A 7,176-nucleotide genomic window follows, 5' to 3' on the forward strand; every position below is an offset into this window, starting at 1 on the left:
TTTCAGGGGGGAGGAACGTGTATGAGAGTAGGGTTAAGTTTAGTTATAGTAAAATATCGGTATTTAATACAAATATTTTACTATCGTTTTTACACTTTAATATCAAAATATCAGAATGTAATACCGATATTTTACTATCGGGTTGCTGGGCGCCCAAATTTCCAAACACCTTTTTTGAATGTACCCGGCAGAGAATGATTCAATGGAGGTGAAATAAGCAAATCATTACGACATTTTATTTCCGCGTTTATTGCTCAGGAGATTCTTTGCTGAAAGTTGTACCGTCAGTGGACACCTTAAAGTCAATGGGAACCGTTTTTTCGGGGAGATTTTACTAAGGAGGACCACTTACCTCATTGTCCTCTTATGCTCTGTCCCCATTCCGCTGCTCTTTCTGCAGCCTGGCCCCCAAAATCAGCGGTTTAATTTTTTTGACCAGTTTGGTGGCATATTTGAACACGAGAGAGAAGGCAGAGCTTATTTCCCCTGCTCTGTCACTCCTCTGGGAGGTGCGGCCATCTCCTCCCCTTTCTCCGCCCCCTGAGTTGTGCTCCCCTCCATGAGCGTGCATGCGCTGCAGCCAGATTCTGATGTGTGGCTCCCTGCTAACACAAAGCTAGTAACAATACAGGCAGCGCTGCAGGCAAATAAGACTTTATATAAAAAGTAAGGACGATTGTTGTTTTTCTATTATTCTACGTTTTGTGCAGCTGCCAGCAGCTCTTTTGACTGTGCAGTCACAAGTCACAGTTCAAGTGCGTGCGCGCACGCTCTTCTATCCACGCGCGTGCACGTGCTCACAGTCGCGCACCAGAAATCTCTTTCTCTCGTGCTAATTTATCGGCACTTGAGAGTAAGAGGTAATAGAAAGGAAGAGGCCATCTTGGAATTATAAGCTATCGATCGGGGCCAATATCTACCAATGCAGGGGTGGGGGAGCGGCGAAAACAACTCTAGGTAAACATATTTTTAATTTGCAACACATTCATGTTATTTAAAAATAAATAAAAAAAGATTAAAGGACGCCTGAAGTGAGAAGGATATTGAGGCTACCATATTTATTTTCTTTTACACAATACCAGTTACCTGGCTGTCCTGCTGATCTATTTGGCCGCACAAACCCTGGTGCACATGAAAGAAGGGGGGCTCGGGCTCTGCCTCCACCTGGGACCCCCAAATCCCCCCGGTACACCAAGAGGGGGAGCGCAGGTGATCCCTGGTACTCCCACCACCAGGAGACTCACCCACACTGCCTCTAAGGAATTGTTTACACTAAGGGCGTTTTCGCCTTTTTTTAAGCTCCGGCGATTTGCAAAATCGCCCTAAAAGCGATTGTGCGATGATTCCCTATGAGAGTGTTCACATCTGAGCGGTTCGATTCCGATCCGCTCACCTAAGCGCTGCCTGGACCATTTTCTGAGCGTTTTTGCTTAATGAAAGGTATAGGGAGATCGCAAAGCACTTGAAAAAGCGCTTTGTATATCGATTTCCCCAGCGCTTTCATGAATAAATACATTGTATTTATTCATTTCGAGGTAAAAGAGTTCACTTCCGGAAAAAACGAATCGCTGTGCAAAAGCACTTAGAAAAGGGCTTTATAAAAAATTGCAGCGTCCAGGTAAGCGACAAGAGGCCCAAAAAATTGAAGAACGCTGGCGTCAGCAATTTCGATTACAGATGTGAGCAAAGCCTAAGGGCTCTTTCACACCAAGACGTTGCGTTTGATGCGATGTTAAGGTCGCATAACGTGCCCCTAACGCAGCGCATGTTAGCTTTGAAGTTGGACGTTACATTGCACTTTATGCATCTCTTGATGCGTACGTGATGCGTACTTTTTGATGCATACGGATAGAATGAAAACGGCGCATGCGGCACATTTAAAAAAATACAAACGTTACTGAGCATGTGCAAACAGTCTAACGCAGCCACATACGAGTATAACGCACAGCATGCTGCACTTTCATTGAACGTGCAGCGTTATACTCCAACGCAACGTGGGCACTGTGAACAGCCCATTGATTTTACAATGCTGTGAGTTGGGCTGCGTTACAGGCCACTGTAACTTGCGCCTGTAACGTCCCACTGTGAAAGTAGCCTAAATGCTGAATACAAAACACAAGAGAAGCAAATGCTCACTCCCAGCCAGCAATCTGCGTAATATGTTGGTGCTTTATAAATACAATACATAATAATAATAATAATAATAATATATTGGTCCACAGACAATCAGCCAATCAAATGTAAGGGCTCAGACACACTATAAGCGCTTTTCTGAGTGCTTTTTAGCCATTGCGCTTTGTAAGAGCTTTTTAAAAGACGCTCCCACTAGGGTTGCCAGGTCGGCTGATGGAGAAAACCGGACAGGGGGTGGAGTTAGGGGTGGAGTTAGGGGCGGAGTCAGAAGCGCACTTTTATGTAGAGTGGGGCTAAGCAATGGGCTTTTTTTAAAAAAATTTTTATAGTATTTATATCGCACTGACATCTTCTGCAGCACATTACAGAGTACATAGCCATGTCACTAACTGTCCTCACCAGTAGTACTGGTCCAGTGCACATAAGAGACAGTTTTTCACCAGTAACTGCACATAAGAGACAGCTTTTCACCAGTAAATGCACATTATAAGAGACACCTTTTCGCCAGTAAATGCACATAATAAGAGACAGCTTTTCCCCAGTAAATGCACAAGAGACAGCTTTTCACCAGTAAATGCACATAATAAGAGACAGCTTTTCACCAGTAAATGCACAAAAGAGACAGCTTTTCACCACTAAATGCACATAATGACAAACAGCCAGTGTTCCCAGTATATGTAGCCAGGGATATATGTGCCCAGTATATGTAGCCAGGGGGTATATATGTCCCAGTATATGTAGGCAGGGGTGTAAATGTCCCAGTATATGTAGCCAGGGGGTATATGTGCCCAGAATAGGTAGCCAGGGGGTATATGTGCCCAGAATAGGTAGCCAGGAGCTATATGTGCCCAGAATAGGTAGCCAGGGGCTATATGTGCCCAGAATAGGTAGCCAGGGGCTATATGTGCCCAGAATAGGTAGCCAGGGGCTATATGTGCCCGGAATAGGTAGCCAGGGGCTATATGTGCCCAGAATAGGTAGCCAGGGGCTATATGTGCCCAGAATAGGTAGCCAGGGGCTATATGTGCCCAGAATAGGTAGCCAGGGGCTATATGTGCCCAGAATAGGTAGCCAGGGGGTATATATGTGCCCGGAATAGGTAGCCAGGGGGTATATGTGCCCGGAATAGGTAGCCAGGGGCTATATGTGCCCGGAATAAGTAGCCAGGAGCTATATGTGCCCAGAATAGGTAGCCAGGGGCTATATGTGCCCAGAATAGGTAGCCAGGGGCTATATGTGCCCAGAGAATAGGTAGCCAGGGGCTATTTGTGCCCAGAATAGGTAGCCAGGGGGTATATGTGCCCGGAATAGGTAGCCAGGGGCTATATGTGCCCAGAATAGGTAGCCAGGTGCCCCCCGCAGGAGGAGAACAGTGCAGAGAGAGAGCTGGGAGCAGCGGTGGAGAAGGGGGGCAATCTCCCCCCCCTTGCCTTCCCTCACCTTAGGGTGCTGTCTCTCTCCCCTGCTGTCTCCTCCATCATGTGCAGCAGGCTGGCGGGTGGAACTTACCTCTGTCGCAGGCGCCGGAAGTTCGGGTCCCGCAGCCGCTGAGATTTGACTCAAAAAAGATCCGGATCAAAGATCCGAAACATTCATGAGCCGGACAACACTATTCAGACTGATAGTGTTGTCCGGCTCATGAATGATTCGGATCTTTGATCCGGATCTTTTTTGAGTCAAATCTCTCTCAGCGGCTGCGGGACCCGAACTTCCGGCGCTGGAGCGACACAGAGGTAAGTTCCGCCCGCAGCCACCCGCCAGCTTGCACTTCATATTGGAGGAGACAGCGGGGGAGAGAGAGCACCCTAAGGTGAGGGAAGGGGGGGGAGATTGCCCCCCTTCTCCACCGCTGCTCCCAGCTCTCTCTCTGCTGCGCTGTTCTCCTCCTGCGCTGCGGGGGGCGCTAAAACCGGACAACTTAATTGTCCGGTTTAGCATGTTTTTTTACACCGGACACAGGGGCCAAAAACCGGACTGTCCGGTGTAAAACCGGACACCTGGCAACCCTAGCTCCCACTGACTTACATAAACATTGCAGTAAAATCGCATTCACTGTAAAATCGTAAGTCAATGGGAGCGTTTTTTTAAAAAGCTCTGACAAAGCACTGATGGTTGGAAAGCGCGAGTCCGAGTCCTGATAACATACACCAGTGTCTGTAGTACCAGACCTAGCAGGAATTGCATAAGTTCAGCAAATAACAGGTGAGAGGGTTCGGCCACACATAATCGTAGACTCTGTGACCAGCAGGGGGCGCCACATGCAGGTAAACCTCTCAATGCCCCCCTTCCTAATGCTGGGTGTGTTTCTGCCGTGCGTTTCTCCTCTCGATCGTTTTCCCCGCTTGATTCTGCAGTCAATTCTCTTATCTTCTGCTCGTTTTTCTTATCGTTTTTCCATTCTCTTCTATCATAAATCGAGCGGCGAAAGGATTGAAAGAGAGATCGGATATGTCGGAAATTATCTATCGAACCATCTAATCACCTAAAAAACGAAGCGTGTATTCCCAGCACAACTACTAACCTGAATCTGCGAAAAAGACATTTAAAAACATAAAGTAATTCTTTTAAAATGAAGGTTTTGTCTGCTAATAATAGTAGACTCAAAGTTGTTTTTTCTGGTATTAACCACTGTACCCCCGCACGTACGCATTTCTCTGTCCCTTTTTCCATCCTTTAACCCCCAGGGATGGCGAAATCCGTACTTTGCGCACTCCCGCCGCTGCCCGCGCTCCCGCTCGTAAACACGCCGCCCGCCGCTAGTAAACACGCCGCCGCCTGCTCGCCCGGAGATCAATGAAAGGGAAAATCCATTCCTGTTCGTTGATCTCAGCCCCGCAATGATCCGCTGCCGCTCGGCTGACCAGCGCGACCATTGTGGGAAAAAAAAAGTTCTCAACCTCTTTCTACTTCCTGCAAGCGTCCTTCCGGACGCTTGCAGGTCCCATAAACAAAATGTTACTGTGGCCATCTTGTGGCCAAATAGTAAAACTACATCCAAAGCATTTTTCACATAGAAATAAATTAGTTTAACACAAAAAAAATTAACCCTTTACCTCCCACACTCCCCAATTTTTTTTTCTTGTTATTTAAAAAAAAAAAAAATTACAATAAAAAAAAAAATACATAAATAGTTACCTTAGGGACTGAACTTTTTAAATATTTATGTCAAGAGGGTATAACACTGTTACTTTATAAACTGCGGGCTTGTAATTAGGGATGGACGCAAAACTGAAAAAAATGCACCTTTATTTCCAATTAAAATATTGGCGCCAAACATTGTGATAGGGACATAATTTAAATGGTTTTATAACCAGGACAAAAGGGCAAATACATTTCATGGGTTTTAATTACAGTAGCATGCATTATTTAAAAACTATAAAGGCCAAAAACTGAAAAACAATAATTTTTCCCACGTTTTTTCCTATTTTCCCATTAAAACACATTTAGATTAAAATAATTCTTGGCATAATGTCCCACCTAAAGAAAGCCTAATTGGTGGCGAAAAAAACAAGATATAGTTCATTTTATTGCGATAAGTAATGATAAAGTTATAGACGAATGAATGGAAGGAGCGCTGAAAGGTGAAAATTGCTCTGGTGGTCAGGGGGTAAAACCCCTCAGTTGGGAAGTGGTTAAAGTCACATTATAAATTAAAAAAAAACGAAACTTTTTTTCAGCACAAGCGTCATTAAAGAATAATGACTTCATTCTATGAATTATTAACAAAGCGAATTGAGAGTTCTGGAACAGGAGACATTCAGCTCAGATTCCATTCAGTTTTTTGCCTGTAAATACCATTACCTCAGTCGTACCCTAATGGTCTCGCAGAACACCGCTCTGACTATCTAATGGATTCGGTGTGCGCCTCTAGGGTAGCCGCCCTGAAATGCCCGCGTTTACCCGCAGAGACTGCGTCATTCCCGCTCACTGGTGCGTCCGCTGTTACCTCAGTCTGCTGATCAGTGGCGATCGCTGAGACTGGGACCCCACTGCGGGGGAACATGAGAATACCAAATAAAATAGCACTTCTGCAAAAAATGACGGATATATAACAGCGCTCAGTGAGTTATCTAATTTTATGTTTGTCTTACATTGCCTAGAAACATACAATACAAAGCATTTTTTATCTAATCATGGAAACGGCACACCTTAGTTGTACTCCTAAACGTGGCCATACAGCTAGCGATTCTGATTCAGTCAACAAATCAATCGACTTTTATATATTACACTATTGGGCCATCAACTTCAGTATGGTTGATCGAAAGTCAATCGATGAGTGGGCAACACACACTACAAACCAGGGCCAACATCAGAAATGATTGGCAAACCTACTAGGTCCCCTTCCCCCTCTGCCTCCACATGGGAGCGTTCTGCATAAGCTCAGTTCATTAATGGACCATATCGTAAAAAAGGAGGCAGTTAAAATCTGACAGAACCGACAGGTTTTGAGCCAGTCCATATCCTCGTGGGGGATTCTCAGAGTTTTCTTTGTTTTCAACAGCATTTCCTGAACAACAGTTGCAAAGTCTAACTGACAAAATAGTGTGCCAGTGAGTAGGGAGGCTGGCTGGCATCTTACTATTTTGGCAGTTAAACTGCAGTTCAGGAAATGCTGTTGAAAACAAAGAAAACCCTGAGAAGCCCCCATGAGGAGATGGGCTGGCCCAAAACCTGTCGGTTCTGTCAGATTTTAACTGCCTACTATTTTCGCGATAGTGGTCCTTTAAGACTGTAACTGCCAGCACAGAACACTCCCAGCTATGGAATCAAGACAAGACAAGACAAGACAAATAACATTTATATTGCGCTTTTCTCCTTGCGGACTCAAAGCGCCAGAGCAGAGCAGCAGCCACTAGGGCGCGCTCTATTGGCGGTAGCAGTGTAAGGGAGACTTGCCAAAGGTCTCCTACTGAATTAGTGCTGGCTTACTGAACAGGCAGAGCCGAGATTCGAACCCTGGTCTCCTGTGTCAGAGTCAGAGCCCTTAACCATTACACCATCAGCCAAGATGGAGGAGGCACACAGCTCCGAACGGTGCATGCG

This window comes from Hyperolius riggenbachi, chromosome 6 (assembly GCF_040937935.1).
Source record: "Hyperolius riggenbachi isolate aHypRig1 chromosome 6, aHypRig1.pri, whole genome shotgun sequence".
Lineage (NCBI taxonomy): Eukaryota > Metazoa > Chordata > Amphibia > Anura > Hyperoliidae > Hyperolius > Hyperolius riggenbachi.